Below are 23,084 nucleotides of genomic sequence, written 5' to 3' on the forward strand. Positions count from 1 at the left end.
TTATTTTCATCTTGAAATAACCATCCTCATACTTATTAAGATTCAATAGAAGTCATGCTTTAATCATAGTACAATTACCGTATTCCTTAAAGGTGGGAAAATGATTGGTAGAAAATCGTGGTGGGTGAGTGCTGAAAAGCAAAAAGGAAAATGTAAGCATGTCTGCACCTACTGCTGCTGAAATGGTGAATGTTGCTTGACTTGTTTGAAAAGTTCTACTCAGCAACTCTGTAAAGTTTTATTTTCCTCATAAAGTGTATTTGGTCCGGCTCATCGTCACATCGGGGCAGAGCAGAATCAAGCCAACTGCTGATCTCTGCTGGAGCTTTATTGGCTGAAGCACAGTCAGAATTGTCTTATTTACAGCTTGGGAACCAACGTTAAGCACCATCATCCCTGGCATTGCCCCTGCCAGACCTACGAGACTCACTGAATAGGAATAACTTTACATAACATGACTGTATGAATCACAAGCCAGTGAATATTATTTGTCAATACATATTCACGTGGACAACCATGTGATGGATGAGAGGCAGCCTTGAAGCTGTGATGTACAATCAAGTCACAGTGACAGCAATTGGGAAGGAGTTTGCGAAGGGATGCTAATGATATGGTCATAAGTATACTGTATAATGGGCGCTCAGATACGATTAGGGTGATGATGTGATGGGGGATGTCAGTGCCCGGCTTAATGACTAACGCAGTGCGATGGAATTGGAAGAGACAGCGGTGTCAGGCTGAAGTGGAATAATGCCTGCAGCCTCTTTAGTCGCACACATAAGGAACTGTCACAGCAAGCTTCCTCACAAGCACAAATTGTCGCAGTAGCAATTAGCCTTTGACAGAAAAAAACAAAAACACTAAACTGAAAGTGAGACTTGAGTCAAATTATTTTGCGGCATGTGGGAAAAGACAAAAACAAGCATTTACGTAGCACATTACTGTTGTTGCGTCAGATGGAACCAGCGCAAAAACAATCAGCAAACAACCACAAGTGGTTTTGGTGTGCTGCAGAACTAATCTTAAAAGCAGGTAACAACATCATATACAGTACCCAGAGGAAATCTTCACATGCCTCTGCAATTTATTTACTCAAAGGACAAAGACGTCTGCGAGACAAAAAGACAAAATAGTATATGAAACCTTAAACGGGACATATTGTAGAAATTGACTTTTAAATTGCTTGTATACAAAACGTTGCATCTGTGGCGTACCTGCCCACCCATCAAGTATAAAATAAACAACTGAGAAAATTTTGAGCATTTTAACCACCATTCACATTCACACATGGTTTTAGTGAGGCAATAGACAACATAAGTTATCCAAAACTGACACCCTACTGAAACTGTAACGCCAGGCAAAGGTCAGGTAAAGTTTAGCTCCATATGAATGGCCGTGGACAGTGCCCTGGTTCCACTTGATTGCCGCTTGGCCTTTCAGCAAAGCGCCGCTTGCCTCAATCATAACTCTCTGCATACATAAAAAGGAGAATCTGAGGCCTCGCGGGAAGCCAGTATTGTTTATGACCACAATATAGATTTTTATAAAGCTCCAAGGAAAAAGGGAATTGCGCCTTAAATTACGAAGATGTCTCTGTGAGTCGTCACCAGAGAGTTATTCGGGCCCCGGGGCTCGAGCAGCTCTATGGATGCGGATTGAGGGGTAAAGGAGAGACACACGGGAGTCGAAGGATCCAGAATGGCCCTGAGCAGAGAGGGCCATTCATTGAGTATGCCCGGAATTATAGTGTTACCCAATCCAATAAAACTTGGGCCAATATGAGACTCGTGTATGGGGAAAGACCATAACAGTATTTTTCCAGCTTAAGTCAGTTAAGGTCAAACTGAATATACTGTATTTGTAAATGCAACATGATGATCAAACCAAATGCCTCTCGAATACAGGCAAAAATGGGCAAAGGGATTGGGAGCAGTGCGAGGGACGATGGCCGTAGGAAAGGACCATGGCGATCCGATCCCAAGCTACAGAAGCTGGCTCTTGGGATGTGGAATATCACCTCTTTGACAGCGAAGGAGCCCGAGCAGGTGTGCGAGGTCTACAAGTTCTGACGAGACAGTCAGACTCAAATCCAAATCCAGTACCGGTCCTATCAAGAGAGGTTGGACTCTCCTCCACTGAGGAGTTGCCCACGGTGAGAGAAACCGACGGGTCCTGACTGTTGTTTGTGCCTATGAACCAAACAACAGTTTAGAGTACCCACCCTTTTTTGGGTCTTTGGAAGGGGGTTGGAGAGCGTTCCCACTGGGGACTAAATTGTTTTGCAAGAGGACTTCAATGTTCAAGCAGGCAATGACCAATGAGGATCATCACCTGATGATTGTGAGGGTCTGTGAGGGTATTGTGGAGGGTCTGTTAAGAGTTAGTCCCCTGTCAGAACGAGTTTCAACTCCCACCTTGGGCAGACCTTGGCCCACATTACTGTGGATTGGATCCACTGGATGTGGAAGATATTGGGTCTGCCATGTTACGTACCTTCATTGTTAGGCGCCGACCAGAACTGTGGCTCTAAGATGGTTGGTGCCTTTTGTGGCGGCAAAACCCAAACCTGTTGGTGGACACCAGCAGCGAGGTATGTCGTCAAGCTGAATAAGGAGTCCTTTTGGAGCTTTTAGTTCTGTGGCACTCCGGAGGCAGCTGGTGGTTACCATCTGACCAAATGGAATGCAGGTTTAGTGGTTCAGTGGCTCTGTTGTGGGTCTGTTCTGGTTGATACATCGCTACAACATTGCATGGACATCGGGGACGGTGGCTCTGCATTAGCAGACCGGGGCGGCGGTCGCCCCCTTTTCACACAAAGGGGATCGGTGAGTGTGTTCCAAATACAGGGGGATCACACTGCTCAGCCTCCATGGTAAGATCTATTCAGGGTTGCTGGAGAGGAGGGTTCATCCGTAAGTGTACTCACTTTTGAGAAACCGTATCAACTGGATACAGGTTGTGTCATGGTCATTCATGTATTTTGTTGGCCAATTTCAATGAACCACGTTTACTTGCATACACTTCAATAGCCTTCAAAGTTTGTTGCTAGTCAGTGAGCACTGATGACTTAATTATTTTTAGGACACTGACTAATTGTGACTAATGACCGGAAAAGCAGGTGATGCATTATAAACTTTTAGCTAAAGTTTTAGGACCTACTGTATATCAGCATCACTTTCCTGTTATGGGTTTTAATCTATTTTCGCATGAACCCTTTGTTGCAGTACTTGACCTGCAAGCTTTCAAAGCACCAAGTCTCAAAGACAAAGTCATGTGTCAGCTAGCATCAGTGAAGCATAGCAGGGTAGCAGTGTTGCTCGTTGATGCGATGTGGCTGCGTGGCGTGACTCCTGTGGCCGCAGAGCCGGACGCCGCCGGCTCACTGGGCCCCCCTGGCTGGGTAATAAATCACTGGCACGACAGCCATAGTGACCTTTACATTATGGCGCACACCCACGCAACGCATCTGCTGTACGTGCACACAATGAACGTTTCAAAAGCGTTAATGCTGTGGTTGTGAAAAGGTTACTTTATTGATTTAGGCAGCCTCATAACTTGCATTTTAATATAAATGATGTGGCCAGTCAATTAAGAGAAAAGAAAGGCCTACATGCGACGTCTTTAAAGGAGCAATATATGGTTGGTGTCAAGATTAATATGATACTCAAAACAAATCAATAAGCCAAAGCATCACATTCCCCAAGACAGAACTATCAATCCTTCATGTCTTGCCCGGCTCCTCGTCATTACCAGCCCGCAAAGCCCAAGGCCATTAGCGGCGACGCTGCATAGCCAGCGGAGCGCAGCACCTTGAACGTAAGCGTGGTCAGACACCCTCTGCGCCGAGGGACGAATGACTGGCGAGCGCGCGGAGCGTCATCATGCTAATGGGCCGTGGTAAATGGAGCAGCTATGGGCCGTGAGGGCTGAGTGGTCTGCTCCATGATCCAGAGGCGTACCCATTTCACGGTGTCTACCCGAGACCTGGCCACACTCACTCACAGTGATGGAGAGCACCATGCAGTGTCCGCATTTAAAGGGTTGGGGGAGGGACGGGAGGTTAGTATGAGGTGCCATCATGGTAGCCGTCTGTAAGCATTAACTTTCAGGGGTCTTGATCCAGCATCATGTCACACTCATTTGTGGAACGGCCACCGGCTCTTAGCAACACATTACGGACGTGCCAGTACCACAGCAACAAAAGGACATTAAGATCCATCTGCATGCCAATCATGAAAATGGATCCTGGTTGCCAGAATGTGCAGGCGGGAAATCAGCATTTTCTTCCTGTTAGAACAAATTTCACAGCGCCACACTACTGACCTTGACTTTTCAAACAACATCATTCATTTTAACATAAACCTCACAGGTCAATAAGATGAAAAAAATGCTGTTAAAAATGATAAGTGTTTGGTTGTAGACAATCCCAATGTATTCAAGTCAGCGTTTCGACCCTCTTAGTTAATGTTATATAACGTATGCCAAGCTTTCAGAAGCAGCATGACGCATTCAATGTCTGCTGTCCCTGGAGGGACATTATCCATTTTGCAGAAAAATATGAGGCAGAAGGGTGCACAACTACACACTGTGTCTTTGAAGGTTACATTCACCGTATCAACCAATTAAAACGATACATTTTTTTCTGTCATTTTTAAATTCATATTCAATACAATTGAGTTAGCCTGTTGGTGTGGCTTTCAAGAAACATTTCAGTTTGTCAGTTGGCCCTTTTGAAAAATGAATTTCCCACCTTTGACTTGCAGTATGGGACCATGTGATCAGCTCGTTTATTTAGCACAGTTCTCGAGGGCAGTGTTGTAGTGACCGACGGCTTTAACGTAATAACGTATTTTCGACAGACTATATACTATCAAGTATCGAGAGCGAGGAGCCATCTTGTGGTGGGCTCTCCAGTGTTTGGCCGCCGCCCATGAGTTTAGCCAAGACAGCTGCCACAATGATTGCTTATAGGCTCAACTTCAAAATAAATGATTAACAAGCAACACTATACATAAATATCAGTGACTAGCTTTTATTTTGAAGTTGGCTCCCGGAAGCAACTGTTGTTGTGGCTGGCTTAGTTTTGACTGGCTGGCCTGACCGCCGTCAAGCTAACTGAGCTGCAGTATGACTACGCAATCATGCACTGATGGAGTTTAATCTTGCACGCACATAAATATTTTCACTATTAATGCGCACCAGCGCACCACTTACATGTACAGCTGATTATGAAGATCTTTCAACTCAAATAAGCTAAATGGTTTGGTCATTTTTAATGACCAAACGAGTCAGAGTAAGAAAGACATAAATTTTGAAAGAAAATGACTAATAGCGAAGTCATGCGATTGCATTAGTGAATCAATGCTGGTTCTGCCAGTCAAAAACATGATTCACCATGTTCCTGTACAAAGCAGCCAGTGCTGGTTTAGCCTCACTCAAACCCTGCTACGAAAACAAAAAAAACAAAAAATGAAGTAGCACGTCGCCCATAGCACTGCCTCTGACGATCCAAACAAACTCTGGACACTAACTAAAGCTGACGAGTGCACAAAGATGATCAGGCCTCAACGGGAAGCACAAGCCCTCCTAGTGCTGCTTTGCTTCTGCCTTTCAACACAATTCGACTGTTTGGCTGAAATATTGTTTTGAACCAGCTTGTGTCAGATGTCATTCAAAATTAACCGGCTTCTTGTCCGTATGTCGGTTGACATTCTTGTCACATATCAAAGTTAGCAAGTTGACTATTGCTACCTGGCAAAGCACTGCCAATAGGTTGTGTATGTCTGTCAAAAAATCCACAGGGTTGTTGTTATGTCACAAAGAAACCGTCCACAAAGCAGGTTGGTGAGAAGTGAGGCTGGTACGCCTGAATATTGGAACGACCAATGCCAGTATTTATGGGAGGAGTAATCACTGGTGCGATGACACACAGCAAGCAACTCTACTTGAAAAGGGAAAAAGCAGCAAGCCCAAATTAGCAGGTAAAACATAGTAATCGTCTAGCTCAAACACCTCTGCTCTTTAGTACCAGCCACCAGGAGGTGACTATTGGATAATAAATGTGCATTTTGTTCAAAACCTCGTGCAAAATATGCTCGCAAAACAACCTAGATTTCAGTATATCTTTTGAGAGTGATCATTTTTGAAGATGGCGATACAATATTCCCTTTTACACTTTTGGGAGACTGAGGGACAGTGAGCCAATCAATTTAGGACACAAACAATTAACGCAGCAGAGGGGGTAGGCTGGAATGTGAACTCTGTCACTGACAAATTGTTTTGGGACCATGCATGCGCATTGAAACACTGGATTATTGCACCGTGAAGTGCGTCAATCAATCAATGAGAGGTCAGGGGGACCCTCGGCAGGCATCCATCACACTAAGAGGCACACGAAAAGAAGAAAAAGGGCCGGGTGAGCCGTCGACATTTCTCTCACATTTTCTTTTAAAACTGATGTACGCGGATGCAGCACACACACAGTATATCAAGACGCTATTATTCAATTTTCTGTAGAAGAGGTTTGATTACTTTTCCCACCAGCTGGGCTTCATTTGTGGTCAGTGAATTGTAACGTACAAACATATTTCTTGTACAGTGCTATTGCGGTTTAGATATGAACCATTAGCAGAAAGTCTTCTGCTTACAAGTCACATCAACTAGCGCCTCTTTCTGATTAATGATGGGAGAACATCATTTACGAAACAATTTTTACTACCTTGGAAACCAATTTACAAATGTCATTGACAGTGATTTGTACAGGGCTCTTTTTGGATCATTAGTGCCTTAACATACAGTAAGCAGAAAAAACGGACGGATATACCGTATTTTCCACACTATAAGGCGCACCTTTAATGATTGACACATTTTAAAACTTTTTCCATATATAAGGCGCTACAGTGGAGGCTGGGATTACATTATGCATCCATTAGATGGTGCTGCGCTAAAGGGAATGTCAACAAAACAGTCAGATAGGTCAGTCAAACTTTATTAATAGATTACAAACCAGCTTTCTGACAACTCCAGTCACTCCCAAAATGAATAAACAGTTGTTTTATTATTTTCTCTGAGGTAAAGTATTAGTATTATCTAGCGATCCAAGATGGCGGGATCTTCTGCGCATGCGCGTCACCGATCGCGCAGGGTGACCGATAGCGTCTTGACAGCGAGACCTGTTGCGGCTCAATATTGATCCATATATAAGGCGCACTGGGTTGTAAGGCGCATGGTCAGCTTTTGAAAAAATTGAAGGCTTTTAGGTGAGTTTTATAGTGCGGAAAATACGGTAATTAATTAAAGAATCAAAACAGATGTATGTGCATGAATTAGCAATTTATAAATGAGAATGTGGTGAAAGTTTCCCTGTGTTTTCACATGGTGTGATGATGTTTTGATGAATTCCACTCAAGTTAATAACAAAAAAAAAAAGAATCCCCCCACCACCAAAAAACGATTTTCATTCAGTAAAATCAGCCCTGATGACACTGAAATTGTTAACTACATTACAGTATATTAGCTTGCTTACTAGCTATTTTATTGCTATAAACAATGCCACTCACTGTCCATCCATCCATTTTCTTGACCGCTTATTCCTCACAAGGGTCGCGGGGGCTGCTGGCGCCTATCTCAGCTGGCTCTGGGCAGTAGGCGGGGGACACCCTGGACTGGTTGCCAACCAATCGCAGGGCATGCCACTCACTGCTTTCACATATTTATGGGAAATTGTTTTGAGAAATATGTCCTGTATTTGTGAATGAATGATCCTAGTCTCGTTGTGCCGCTTTTCCATCGGTCCCGAACGGCCGGGTACCACACCACAGCTCACGCAGCCACACCACACTGCAACCGCCGGCGGGAAGGGGGCGGCAATATTTGAACCGTCCAAGCCAAGCTTGCACTCCCGCATTGCGTGCGAATCTGAGATAACATTTCATTTAGACTGGCAAGTCGCGCCAACACTGAACCCTATTTACAATTTAATATGGACCACCATGGATGAAATATTGCAATTCACGACCGGCTCGCGAAGCTATTTCTGAATGGAGAGCTCTGCCGCTGGAGCTCTCATTCAAGTGAATGGGAACACACGACCAGCCAGCGTTGTGCACTCGCGATGTTTTTTTTTTAAACCACAAACGTTACAAATCCATCCACAAGTACCTTTTAAATTCTAAATATAGTTCAGCGTTGTTATAAAACATTATTATATTTAATGTATAAACTGTATTTTTATGACTTTGGCGCCTCTGCCTCTTCTCGCTTAAAACAAGGAAATGGGCGTGTGTCACGGCGTTGCTTGCGGCGATGCTGTTGGACAATCAGACAACAGGTGACGTCATGGCCCCGCTAGTCCCCCGACGACCGGCGCTGCAGAACCGCTGTCGAAAGGGTTCTAAACAGCAGTTACAATGGAACGGCTCGGCCCCGAAAAAGTCCCGTGGAGACACTAATATCCAGGGACAAAAATTGCCGCTTCGGTGTGGAACCGGTACAGTGGAAAAGCGCCAATTTGTTGATCAGAGTTGTGTTGAGTTGTTTGTGGTCCTCATAAGATTTGAAAGTGGGCCCTCTCGCTTTTAAATCAATAAAAAAGGCAAAATGTTCATCACTTTTCTAAAAGATGATATCCTTGAATGTCTTGCTTCGTGTAAAGCAAAAAGATGATGTATTTACTTTCATGGTGGACTAAAAAAACCTTGATGGAAAATCAGAGGATGTGGGGTTGTAAAAAATTATGCTAAAAAAAATTGTTCAAACCATTTTCTCTTCCTTTTCATTTTGTGAGCAATAATCTCTCTGGCAAGAATTGTATTTCACATTTTTCTGTGTGTGTGTGTGCAGTGTTGCTATGGTACATTTAGTTATCTGGCAACGTTTGCTTTACAGTCATTGTATTCTAGCGCAATGGAGGCTGTGCAATTTCCACTAATGCATTTTCTCTTTATGAGAATAGTTCAGTAAATTCATTGGAGATCAGGAGTGTTATGAATTGCATTGTTGCGATATTTCATTTTTATTACTGCGCTACAGAAAGTGCTTAATTGTTCATTGTCTCAGTATGCTAATTAGTGACCATGAAACAGGTATACTGTATGGGATTATTATCTTACTTTAACATCTGGATAAGCACTGGTGTGCTCCGCCTCCTTTGCTAGAAACAGCAATCAATGTCTGGTGTCCTGTTCTCATGAGTAGCCAACAGTCAACTTTCGAACCTCAACATCCACATTACAGTTTCTAAGTGAGGAGCTCTCACTTTTACTCACCTACATCTGGTTTGTGACCACAGACTACTTACACTGGGACATGTACCCACGTTAGTGACAGGAGTGCAGTGGCCATGAATCTGGAAGTTTAGGGGCACACACTGTAAATTGATTTACAATGTAAATATTAATCCAAGTCATTTTCACTATGTTACCGAGAAATGGGCTGAAGTGTGAAACAGAAATTTGCCAGAAAAAAAAGCATATTTACTGGTTGCACTAGCGTGAGTAAATGAAAATTGTAGTTGCACTGACTCAAATTGTAAAATCATTACCGTATTTTCCGCACGATAAGGCGCACTGCAATATAAGGCGCACCTTCAATGAATGACATATTTTAAAACTTTTTCCGTATATAAGGTGCACCGCATTATAAGGCGCACCTTCAATGAATGACGTATTTTGAAACTTTTTCCATATATAAGGCGCTACAGTAGAGGCTGGGGTTACTTTATGCATCCATTAGATGGTGCTGCGCTAAAGGGAGTGTCAACAAAACAGTCAGATGGTCAGTCAATCTTTATTAATAGATTACAAACCAGCTTTCTGACAACTCCATTCACTCCCAAAATGAATAAACAGCTGTTTTATTATTTTCTCTGAGCTAAAGTATTAGCATTAGCTAGCGATCCAAGAGGGCGGGATCTTCAGCGCATGCGCGTCACAGATCGTGCAGGGTCACCGATAGCATCTTGACAGCGAGACCTGTTGCGGCTCAATATTGATCCATATATAAGGTGCACTGGATTATAAGGCGCAGGGTCAGCTTTTGAAAAAATATTGAAGGCTTTTAGGTGCAGTTTATAGTGGGGAAAATACGGTAAATTAAATTATTAATTAGCAGCTGTCTGAGCCTATAGGCTACGCTACTTGAGTTATGGGGGTTTATTCAATTCAAATGTAGTTTAAGTTCAAAACAAAGTGTTTGGGCCTATATTTGAATAAACATTTTGGAACATTAAACAATATTAGTGGCATCCATTAATCCCCTAATATTCAAAGGATTGGCACCGAGCCCTGCCCTGATTGCTTTGAATTATTACAATTGATTTTATTATTTTTAAGGGGTGGCTTTGATTTTATGTGTTTTAGATTGTATAGCAATTGTAAAAGCTCAACCAGGGATGAGGGTTGTAAATTAGCATTTGCTAAACTCTGTCTGCTCAACATCAGCTGCAAGCTTTGCTTAGTATCTAATTCTGATTGCGTTGTCCTTGTTAAATAAACCAATAAAATGAAAATGAATAGTGAAAAACACGTGTAAGTGATGACCCCATGAAATATGTCCGATATTAATCGTTTAAAATGTAAATATACCACAAACTACTCCAAATATGTTTTGTTGTGTTTCTGTAAAGTGCTTTGTGATAGCTAAGGCTGTTTGAAAGCGCTATATAAATAAAGATGACTTGACTTGATTTTGAAAAAATATATATTATTTGATCAATTCCACCGCTGCTTCCTCATACCACCTTGTGAATGTTTGTGTTCGCTGTCTTATGTTCTAATCCAGTTAGTAAACATATGTTTCATTGCCAGAATGATTTCAAAACGAGTGCATTAAGGAGAAAAGGGTAACTCATTTGCTCTCAATAACGTGTAAATACGTTTTTTTTAATGTTCTAAGTGTCCCAAAGACGTATTTATACGTTTTTTTTTTTTTGGGGGGGGGGTTTATGCTAGAGCATACAGAAGGCTTTGATGCAGCCTCTCAACTGCAAAGAACGGTTGCAGAAATGGTAGTTATTACACAAACGGCCAGCAGGTGGCAGCAGAGCAAAGGAGATCAACCAGGGCCATCTAGAAAAAAACCTCAATTACTTGCAATTTTGAATAGATTTGTGAAAACGGATGAAACTTAGTTCTCTTCTAATGCTAATTGCTGCAAAACGGTAACAGATAGAAACATACTTTTTTTTTTTCCTGATGAAAGAAGAGACTTTAATCTTTCTTTTGATAGGATCCATGCTTTTAAAGCAATAGAACACAATATTATGCGGGCCTTGCAAAATCAGTCAAAATTCAGTAAAACAGCCGGGAGCGAACGGGACTGCTTCTGTGAAAATGGCTGGGATTGAATGAGTTAATATATTAGCTCCTTGTTTACAAAACAGGTGCAATGCAAAACTATCAAAATGTCACACATAAGATGTTTAGTTGTATTCTCCCTCCACTGTACAGAAGACTGGTCAAACTCCAGTACAATGCTGCAGATCTTGCAGTAGCACATCTGAACAGAATAAATAATTCAGCATTCTTGTGCAAGACCCGGTAATAAAGGTGACGTCTTTATATTCCGTATCTAAGTGAGATGGATGATGTTTAAACTAGTGAAGGGTGAAGTGAGTGTGACTTTACCAGAAAACTTCATCAATCTACTCCAGGAGCTCGCGTAATGATGACTCTTGTTGATTAATTTAATATTAATTCACAGTCTATTCCCTCTTGACTTTCTATGATAGTGACGACAAACATATGGCTTTATCTCATCTCTGGGAATTCTTACACACAAGGTTAATTAGCTTCCACTTCCTGGTTCTCACATCAGTATATATCTTAATATCTCAAGGTATACCGTACCATCAATTTGTGTTTTGTGTTTCAAATGAATGATGAATTCAAACAATAAATTAAAATAATCCATCATATTGATATTTTGGAGTTTTGTTGCGTTTTCACAAAACTTTCCACAAATTACCCTACATTGTGATCCTTCCTACTTGCTTGGACTGGTGAATTATAATGAGAAAGCATTATAAATTCTGTTCATGTAAATCAGGGGTGTCAAACTCATGTTAGCTCAGGGGCCGCATGGAGGAAATATTTGTGTGCCAGCCCTGAATTACGGAGCTGAACTCTAATTATATTGTTCCAAAAAATAATACAAATGCAAATGGAACGCGGAAACACTGAGCTCTGGACGTGTTAAATATACCCGTTTTGCATGTTGTTCCCAGAATGCATTGCGTGGCGCAGTTAATGAATGACGTTATAAGGACGCTAATCCTTGTCATATCTATTTGTGTTACCAGTAGTGTTGTTCCGATACCGATACTGGTATCGGCAGAGGTGCCGATACTGCATTAAAACAGTGGTATCGGTATCGGTGACTCCTCACAAGTAACATGGCGATACCATTAATTCCAACGCTAATATAGGATTTTGGATGCAGCATCTTGTGTCTTGCTGGTGCACGACATTCACTGATATGTGACATGTTCACTGCATGCCGATCTAAGATATCCTATTGGCCCTTGAATGCTCTGAACCAATGGCAGGACAGCTTTTTCATGTTGAGGAAAAAAAAAACTTAAATATCGGTATGGTATCGGTATCGGCCGATACTGCAAAGCTGGGTATCGGTATCAGTATCGGGAGCCAAAAAAATGGTATCATAACAACACTAGTTACCAGTAATCTAATTTGTTTCGTATTTAACACATTTGTCGGTCTATGATTAAAAAAATAATAATAACAATAATAATAATAATAATTAAGCAAACCGTAACTTTAGGTTGTGTGTAAAATAATGACATCCAGGACGATTCTCCCGTACAAGTTGCATTGCTCATCTGAGGACTCCTTGTGAAATTACAAATTTTATATATTGTGATTGTGGCCGGCTGATTAATTAGTCCGACATTACAATTTTATTTATTTATTTTTTTTAACTTTACAAAATCATCTCGCGGGCCGGATTAAACCCCTTTGCGGGCCTGATCCGGCCCGCGGGACTTATATTTAACACCCCTGATGTAAATCTTAAGCGACTACAGGAGATTTAATTCAGTCGGTAACTATGGAAGTCTACAAAGACAAATTTACAGAAAGAAGGTACTTTTCATTTGAAGTAGTCCACAACAAACTCCTTTGCGAGAGACAAGTGAAGTCTCGCCCCAGGGACAAAATGTTAGAGCCTTGACTTGCTCCATTAGTAGAAGCCTCATTTGATGCCGACAAATGCATGAAAAAGGCTCAGGCAGTATTTTAAAAGCGTGGCGAGCTGACCTTTGGCTGATCGCTGAAGCCAGACAGGTTGGCAATGTCCATCTCGTGCAAGCCGCAACATCTGAAAAGTGATCCGATGGTGCCAGAAGCAAATTAGTTCAGGCCGATCAAGCCTCAGCACAGAGACATATCGACTAATAACTAATAACAATAAACCCGGAATTGAATCCAATTTGAAAAAATAAAAAATAAAATAAAAAAATGTGATTCAAGATTGTTTTTAAATCTGGTTTCAGTCTCAAGCAAGGTTATTTTAGATAATGAAAACTCATGAAAAAAACTAACTAAAATTCAAAAAACAATTTTGTTAACGAAATAAAATAAAAAACAAAAATCCTTTTTAAAAAAGAAACTAACTGAAAATATACTTTACGTTACAAAACTAAAACTATAATTATGGGGAACATGTCCTTTGTTTTAGTCTTTGGTAATTAATGTAATATGTGAGCCTTTGGGGATGATTTTAAATGTGATTTGGGGTATATTTATTTCAACATTAGAATATAGCTCAGTTTCATCATTATTCACAAATCTGTTTAGAACTGTGGGGAAATCAACTGTTTGCAACATGGCCCTGGTTGATCTCGTATACTCTGCTGCCACCTGTTGGCCGTTTTTGTAATAACAGGCATTTCTTCAACAGTAGTTCAGAGGCTGCATCAAAGCCTTCTGTATGCTCTCGCATAAAAAAACAAAACATATAAATAAGTCTTTGGGACACGTGGTCATAGGACATTTGGTACTTGCATTATTACTGAAATAATGTACAACTAAAAGAAAAACACTAAGAATCACATGCTAGTCATCACGCAACACTGTTTCACACGGCAGCTCATAATCATGAATAATTTGAAATCATTGAATTCATTTTCAAATCGGAAGCAGTAAACTGACGGACAATACAGCACAACAACCCTCACCAGCTGTGCTGCAGTGCCACTGCTGCCACGACCGCCATCCACCCAGTCACAGCTCCACATCAGAACATAACCTTTGTGTCCGTCAGCGCGATATACGCTTAATCACAAAAGTCACAATCCCATAACGTTTTGGAAGGCGACACGGGCAGGTGTTCGTTTTGGGTGCCATTGCAGGCGCCAAATGTTGGTTAGCTCGCCTGGCGGCGTCATTAGCTTTCAGCCAAGGAGACAGCTTGCCTGATCTCGGCATATTGGTTAAAGCCTCCATGTGTGGAGCTGCTCCTGATTGACTCTACAGCTCACCACACAACAAATGCCACGACTGTCACACTCCAAAGTGCCATCGTGCAACGTCAAATTTGAATAACGATATGGTAAAATCTAGCAAGCTACTGAACAGCATCAATAGAAGCCTTAGTGGAAATCAAAGAAATAAACGATAAACAAACCGCACCATGGGGGACAAAATAAGCTAATTTATTTAAAGATACAGTGTGTAGGATTTAGTGCCATCGAGTAGTGAACTAATACTTCATTCATTTTAAAAACCCACTATTAATGTCAATAATATGCAAAATGGCGTGTTCGATCACACTAACGTACATTCTTTTTATAAAATCATATGTCTAGTAATTGCTAATATAACATAGGCCGTGCTTTACTGGGTGGTAGGCTGACGAAGTGTGATTTCTCTGAGGCAGCCGAGTGTGTGTGCTTCAAAATCGTTGTATTCTATTAGTTTACCACTAGATGGCACTAAATACTACACTGTCCTCATATAATATTGAATATCGCAATAATGCAATAATCACGAGGGACTTGACCTCCCGAAAATGAGATTAAACTTAGTTTCTACATTTCATAGTAATTTTTAAAAATATATATAAAAAATTCTTGAGCTGGTGAATTTTGGGTGTTATCTATAGTCATCAAAATTGGGGGATGGGTGAGTGCCATACCAGGTATCGGTATCGGGCCGATAATCAGCCTTATTTCATGGTATCGGTTTCCATGACGGCGGCCAATACAGTGTCGGCAGCACTCTTGTGGCCATTTTATGATAAGAAACTAGAAATTTGAAATTAGAAGAAAAAATATTGCCATAAATTTCATGCAATTTTAAGTGAACGTAATTTTTTTTTTTTTTTATTTAGAAAACGTATATAACAAAAGTACTCGTGGCATTGGCACTTGGTATCGGTGCCAGTGACGACTCGATTTGATACTGGTATCGGTCTGAAAAAAAGTGGCATCAAACATCCCTAAGAAAAATAACAAAAGCATAAAAGCACAGGCATAATTTTCCTCTCACCTTGAGCTTTCCGTTTCTGAAATGATGTCGCCTGACACTGGATAGCTGACGGTTTCGAAGGTGTACAGGTTGCAACGTCGAACACATTTTTGTCAAAGCTCATCACAGATGGCTTGGCACGACAACTCCCTGTCATCCCAGTGGCATGTGTTCACGATTAAGGCTTATTTGCTAGATCAGTGCAAAAAAAAAAAAAAAAAAATGAAGGCGAATCCAGCTCACAGGAAGATCAATTGTACCTTAAAGTGAACCCCTTCCATCTTCAGACGCCATCATGTGAGGGAGGGTGGGCATCCAGCAGGCCATCTGTCGGCGTGTCAGCAGCCATGCGTCAGCACTAAGGAGGCACAATCTGTTCGGTGTTACCTGCCAAAAGAAAAGCACCACTAAACATCTGGATGTGTATTTGGACAGTAAATCTAAGACAGCCACCAAGAGGATCTGGATTTGAGCACAAGACAACAGCAAAGTGCGTTATTTGTCTCACACTTTCACCTGGACATCATAACAGATGCCAAGAAGCACAAACATATGGAATGTCAGTGGGATGGGCGACACTTGTCAGGGATTTGTCATTTTTGCTATGAGTTTTATTTTTTTTCCCCACCAGGTGTTTAGCTCAATGCGATGATGAGTTCCCTTATTGCAGGCCAAGACTATGTTGGTCGACTTGAGATGTTACGTTTGGTTGGCTGAAAGTGGCTTGCAACAGGTCCAGGTGTACCCCACCTCTCGTATGCTCAGTCAGCTGACGTCCAGCTCACCCGTGATCCTAATGAAGTTAAGTCATTTTGAAAATGGACGGAATAGATGGATGTCACATAGGTTGGTTACTTACTTTGCCTGATAATGCAAAAACATCTGAAACTTCCGTATTTTCCGCACTATAAGGCGCACCTAAAAGCCTTCAATTTTTTCAAAAGCTGACCCTGAGACTTATAATCCAGTGCGCCTTATATATGGATCAGTATTGAGCCGCAACAGGTGTCGCTGTCAAGATGCTGTAGGTGACCTTGCACGATTGGTGACGCGCATGCACATAAGATCCCGCCATCTTGGATCGCTAGCTAATACTAATACTTTACCTCAGAGAAAATAATAAAACAGCTGTTTATTCATTTTGGGAGTGAATGGACTTGTCAGAAAGCTGGTTTGTAATCTATTAATAAAGTTTGACTGACCTATCTGACTGTTTTGTTGACATTCCCTTTAGCGCAGCACCATCTAATGGATGCATAACATAACCCCAGCCTTTACTGTAGCGCATTATATATGGAAAAAGTTTTAGAATATGTCATTCATTGAAGGTGCGCCTTATAATGCCTTATAGTGCGGAAAATACGGTACTTCTTTTTTGTGATTACCGTCCACTTGCATTGAGGCAAACTGGAGGCAGCGACCACCCGGAATCAACAGAAGGTAGGAAAATAAATAAAAAAATAAGTATAACTTGAAAACAGCATGATTTATGCATCTGTGCCAACATTTGAAGAAATGGATAAAACAAATTTGATTGTGATTTATTAAGCCCTGCTGGAGCTTTGCTAAATGACATTCTGGTTGTCAATACTTATTGTATGTTGCATGGAGAAACGTTTAAAACTAGGGTCTCAAACTTGTGACCCATGGGTCATTTGCAACCCAAATGATGACATTTTTCGACACCCTCCTTGACATCAAAGTGTCTGTATAGCCCCCAACCTTTTGTTGTGTGCACTTTGTTTGTTCATTTGTTTTTAATCAGTTCTGGGCTACCTTGTCAGCTTCCAGCAAAACGCAATTCTCAATTGCCACCAAGTGGAAGGTGATGATGTCACCCATTTGTGTCATGTCTTTTTCAAAACCTGCCATGAAGAGAAAGGTTGGCGACAAGAACAGCCAATTTCAAGAAAAAAGGAGACGGAATGTTTTTTGTTAAGACAATGTTTGCTGTGCTTATACACATTAACTGAACTTGTTTAACTCAAGTCAATTTTATTCAAATTGCATCAAATGACAGCTTATCTCAAGGCACCTTTCATATAGAGTAGGGGTGTCCAAACTACGGCCCGGGGGCCATTTGCGGCCCGCCGCCCATTTTTCAGTGGTCCGCGGCATATGCGAAAAAATGGCATTTGACTCAGTTCAAATAAAATAAAAACAAAAATGTTTGGAGATGGTCAAAGTAAGAAGGGAGGGTGTTAAAAAAAACACAGGTGCTATTAAAGGTTATTTTAGTTAACTAAAACTAATGAAATAATTAAACTAAAATTCAAAAAACAATTTCGTTCACGAAATAAAATAAAAACGAAAATGCTTTTTAAAAAACGAAAACTAACTGAAATTACATTTTATATTTACAAAACTAACTAAAACTATAATTATAGCAAGAATAGAAAAGCACCTTCAGATGACGTCACTCCCATGGTGTTTTTTAAATATTGCGCACAAGTAATACACATAAATAACTAATACTAATACTGAAACTAACTAAAACTAATCTAAAGCTAAGCATATATTAAAGAATTAAAACTAATAAAAACAGAACAACCCTGAAAACTAATAAAAACTAACTAAAATTAAAAATTCCAAAACTATAATACTACTGCCATATTACAAATAAATGGGTTTATATACTGTAGCATTTTTCTAAATATGCAAAAGCACAAATAAATTATTTGTACAATTTTTAGGACTAAACACAATTTCTCTTCATAACATTATGTGGCCCTTGCGTCCTTCTGATTTTCTCTAAGTGGCCCTCAAATGAAAAAGTTTGGACACCCCTGATATAGAGCAATTCTTCGAGGAAAAACATCCACATGAGTGTGGTGTGTATATGTCAGTGAAGAATATTTTCATGTGTGGCTTTCATAAAAGCATGTATCGCATATTGGATACGAAAAACAAGAAAAAATATTTTGCGGCATCAAAAAAAGGGTTTGTGTTTGCTCTCTTTAATCAGAAGAAAGTCAAAGAGAAGTAAAAACAAGATGGCGCAACGGCACTGTCCTGGTAGACAGGCACATTAAAAGTGTTGCATTCTAGCAAGAAAATGTTTAATGAAAATATTTGTTCAGTAATGACAAGCTAGTTTTCCCTTCAATTTTAAAATGGCCTCCTTCTTCTATATGTCACGGCTCTGCAGGTTTTTACAGTGGAAAAAAAAAAGTAATTGACTGACTCTCTGGACTTTAACTTTAGTTTGAAAAGTTGCCTTCAGGGTCCTCACAAGGACAACTGGCTTCATGCACCACCTGTCAATAATGTTAACGAGGGCCCGAAGCACCACATTGGCGCGGCCCACTCCAGCACCAGAGGGCTCGCTGGCAGGATAAGATGCATCTCCCACATGGTGTCCGGCTCGCAAGCGCTTGCAGCAGCGCTCGGCCTGCGCACAGCTGCAACAGGCCACACCCACACGCACGCGCACGCAAACAGCAAAGCAATGACTTGAAAATTGATGCTATTGTTAATCTAAGCAAAAATGAACTACCGTATTTTCACGACTATAAGGCGCACCTAAAAGTCTTGAATTTTTTCAAAAGCTGACCATGCGCCTTATATATGGATCAATATTGAGCCGCCACAGGTCTCGCTGTCAAGACGCTATCGGTGACCCTGCACGATCGGTGACGCGTATGCGCAGAAGATCCCGCCATCTTGGATCGCTAGCTAATACTAATACTTTACCTCAGAGAATAAAACAGCTGTTTATTCATTTTGGGAGTGAATGGAGGTGTCTGAAAACTGGTTTGTAATCTATTAATAAAGTTTGACTGACCTATCTGACTGTTTTGTTGACATTCGCTTTAGCGCAGCACCATCTAATGGATGCATAACGTAACCCCAGCTTCTACTGTAGCGCATTATATATGGAAAAAGTTTTAAAATACGTCATTCATTGAAGGTGCGCCTTATAATGCAGTGCGCCTTATAGTGCGGAAACTACGGTAATTAGAGAGGGGACTCTCCTGAACTACAATAAAACTCAGTGTGAATATGCCACCAAGCCAATTGTTCCAGCCCATATAAAACTAAGTTGTTTCGAACCTCTCCAGTAAAACACCCCTCTTGTTCATATGATTAGGAATGAAAATTGATAACTGGTAAAAAAACAAAAACTTTATTCACATGTAGAGTAAGCTGATGTGGTGCATATTTCAGCCAGGCCACGAGGCGAAATGCGAAGAAAATGCAAATTTTTCCACTTTGGTGAATGTCCAATGCGGATTTTTGCCGCATCGCACCATGTCCTCCCAAACGCGTCCTCCGCGCCGCCCCACGCACTTTTGCTCCCCCCGCTTTTAGTGACTTTTCACCATGTTAACATGGGTTTTGACAGTTGCTGTCATATTTCCGGGACCGAAGTACCGTACCGGATTGTTCCCGTCCCGGTCGAATCTTTTACCGGAACGTAGTACTGGACTGGTCCGGCCCACTTTCACCCCTCGTTAAGCATGTGTGCATTGTTGGTTGTTATATTTGCGTGTTACTTTTGTCCAATTTATAGTTGTTTATAATGGCCGCAAAATAAAAAGATGTTCATTTTCATTAGCTATGGCATATGCTATAATATGTTAGCGATAAGCTAGGAGTATTGTGTCACGCTAAAGACAATGGCAGTGATGACGTTGAAAGCACTCTGAATTGATATTTATGTTGACAGACAGTTTGAAGCAAAAACACTTTGCTTCTCCACTGGAGACCTTTCAGCTATGTGCTTAACTCAACACTACAATTCAGGAACGGAAGACTAGAGTAAAAAAACAAAACTGGTTAACCGTAGGAAGGAAACCTAAGTAGAAAAGAGGCAAAGGAACCGAAGTAATGCTAATTCTATGGAGTTAGAATCATGCGAAAACCCCGTAAACACAAAAAACGTGATCTACGTACACAAAACGTGATCTACGTACACAAAACGTGATCTACGTACACAAAACCTGATCTACGTACACATAACGTGATCTACTTACACAAAGAAGCATATCTTCATCATATCGTATGTGACCAGCAGTTGACCAATCACAGCGTAGTAGTTCTTCAACGAGTTGGCCAAACGCTCTCTCAATACGCCGCTGATTCAACAGCGCCCCCTGCTGTAAAGTTTACTGGCTTTGCGCGTGTGGCTCATGGGTTTTCGGCACGTAAAACTGCTCGGCAGAATAGCACTGCCAAAAGTCACGTGAGTTGTATCCGTAAATGTCGAAATGCTTTTTACGTACGCAAAACATTTTGTTGTTGTTGTAATTGAAGATATGCTTCTTTGTGTACGTAGATGAGGTTTTGTGTACGTAGATCACGTTTTGTGTACGTAGATCACGTTTTTTGTTTACGGGGTTTTGGCATGATTCTAACTTCATATAATACACCCAAAAATATGCACAGCAAAAATAAGATTCATAATCTTTGAATTCTGTGACTTGATTGGCCAGGTTGATCGCCTTGAACTTGAAAGTATCATGGATTTTTGGCATGTTGAGGGTTAATGCAGGACTGAATACCAATCCAAAAGCCTCAACACATTAGGAAGTTCATGGAAAAATAATATTATTGAACAGTAAAATGAATGTGAAATTTTTGGGATTGGGGAAAAAAAGAATATAAATAAGCACAATTGTTTAAACGGCTAAAGCCAAAATGGGAAACGTCCCAGCAAACTTTGCAGTTCTTCTGCCAAAAGGTCTGGAGAAAAATAAGATTGCTCCGGTCTTGTATGACAGTTACGTAGTAATTTTATGATGGCAACACTTCATTATAACACAATTATTTCATGCAGCACTAATCATTAATTGACAGTCCCTTCTTCATCAAATTTTGCATAGTAAAGCGATCAAAATGTTTGTGACGCTAGGAGGGTTTTCACCCAAGTGGAAGGTTGTTCGCTTTCATAGCCTGCGTTTTGCACACTGCAAAACCTTCAACAAAAGTGTTATAAATGTTTGTTGTGGACGCGGACCTCCCGTCACATGAGAGCTAATCAGTTTTAATGGATATGTGCGCCATAATCACGGCGGCAGCCCACTCACGGGGCAGGGGGCTTATTACTCTGGTAAAACATTAATGAGCCTCCAGTAAAAATGTCTCTTGGGGCCTCTCCCAAAAGAGGTGGGAGCCCACAAATCTTCACTCTGCTGAGGGTGTCCTCTGCAACAACTCCTAAAGACTAAATGGACCAAATACTTCTGTGATGTTAGTTTTAGAGAGGTTATTTTTAGAAAGGGCTTAGAGGATTTATTTTTTATTTTTTTATTTTTTTTGCAACGTAAAAAGCATCTATGGCGCTATGGGCAGAGGTTCTCAATTTAAAGTTGAGGTTCAGTTCACAAACACATCTCCATCTGTCCCAAATATTTAGTCAGAACGCTGTCTGATGGAGGGATGTTGTTATTTGTAAACGATGTAGACAGGAAAATTTGTAGGCGATAAAACCGTTATACCTGTAAAGACATATGGGATGGTGGGTGAAGTCAGCACCACTTACACCGGTGAAATGCTTGAACAGTCTCCCATTATGGTAAATGACACAAAAGTATAATGGTGGTTAACAAAATTGTGTCTCCATGTGCAGGATGCCATCAACACGTCATTAAGGAACAGACTTCATGATGGTGCTGCTAACCGCCTGTGACATAAAGGCAGCCATGTTAATAGGACTAGCCGCTCGAAAAGCTCATTCAAAGTAGCATCTCTTAAGTTTATACACTCAGTAGCTTTTAAACTACTTGTTAATTTCATTCTAATTAATAATGGGCTGTGTCATGATTGGCTTGCAGTTTGAAGCAAATGAAAAATGTTATTATTAGGATGTTTACTTTCTCTGTGCTGAAGTGCATCACCTCAATTTTTCTCTTCAATACCCGGGAGTTGTTTGCTTAATGTACTGAAGATGGAAGCGGATTGTCTGCGCCCCATGCCCCCCCCCCGACCAACACACATACACAGTCCGCTAATGCGTCATTCTACTGATCATTGACTAATGTAAAAAATGTTTATCTTCACTTTGCATCAGTGTCAAAGTCTGACAGGAAGTTGTTTATCCAATTGTTAAAACACAGCAAATGCACTAATATGTGTTCTCTTGCAAGGACAGAACACTGAATAACAATAATATTTGAACAATAATAATAATAATAATAATAATAATAACTAACAATATTTCAGGACTAAACACAAGTCTCAAGCAAATACTTCTCTTTACCAATTTGATTTGGTGATGGAACAACACCAACATGCTATTGTCAATAGTGTTCCATATTAATTTCATGAATCTATTCTGGATAGTGTAGTGAATCGTATTGTTTTATTAACCCATTTTAAATGCTTTATGTGTCCCAAAGACGTATTTATATGATTTTTATGTTTGTTTATGCTAGAGCATATAGAAGGCTTTGAGGCAGCCTCTCAACTGCAGAGAACAGGTGGAAAAAAATGGTAGTTATTACAAAAAACGGCCAGCAGGTGCCAGCAAAGTATAATAGTGCAACAAGTGCCATGTTGCAAACATGTACTGGGAAGCGGATTTGCTAACCACTCATACACCAGGCCATATATATATATGTATAGGTTGACTTGGGCCATAATATTAGGAATGTTTAG

The 23,084-nt window shown here is 40.8% G+C and overlaps 1 protein-coding gene across 3 annotated transcripts in view; it reads right to left on the bottom strand.

Annotated features, from left to right (window-relative positions):
* plxna2 (plexin A2) overlaps positions 1–23,084 on the bottom strand; it is a 374,923-nt gene that overhangs the window by 279,352 nt on the left and 72,487 nt on the right. For 2 of the 3 annotated variants that reach the window (XM_077512747.1, XM_077512746.1), the window contains exons 4-6: positions 15,746–15,872; positions 15,507–15,677; positions 13,275–13,335 (exon numbers count right to left, since the gene is read on the bottom strand). The gene's annotated coding sequence lies outside the window, so the exon portion shown is untranslated. Of the gene's footprint in view, positions 1–9,266; positions 9,347–13,274; positions 13,336–15,506; positions 15,678–15,745; positions 15,873–23,084 lie in introns of all 3 variants that reach the window. The other variant, XM_077512745.1, reaches the window with a different exon arrangement.

The sequence above is a fragment of the Festucalex cinctus genome, chromosome 2, assembly GCF_051991245.1.
Source record: "Festucalex cinctus isolate MCC-2025b chromosome 2, RoL_Fcin_1.0, whole genome shotgun sequence".
Classification (NCBI taxonomy): domain Eukaryota; kingdom Metazoa; phylum Chordata; class Actinopteri; order Syngnathiformes; family Syngnathidae; genus Festucalex; species Festucalex cinctus.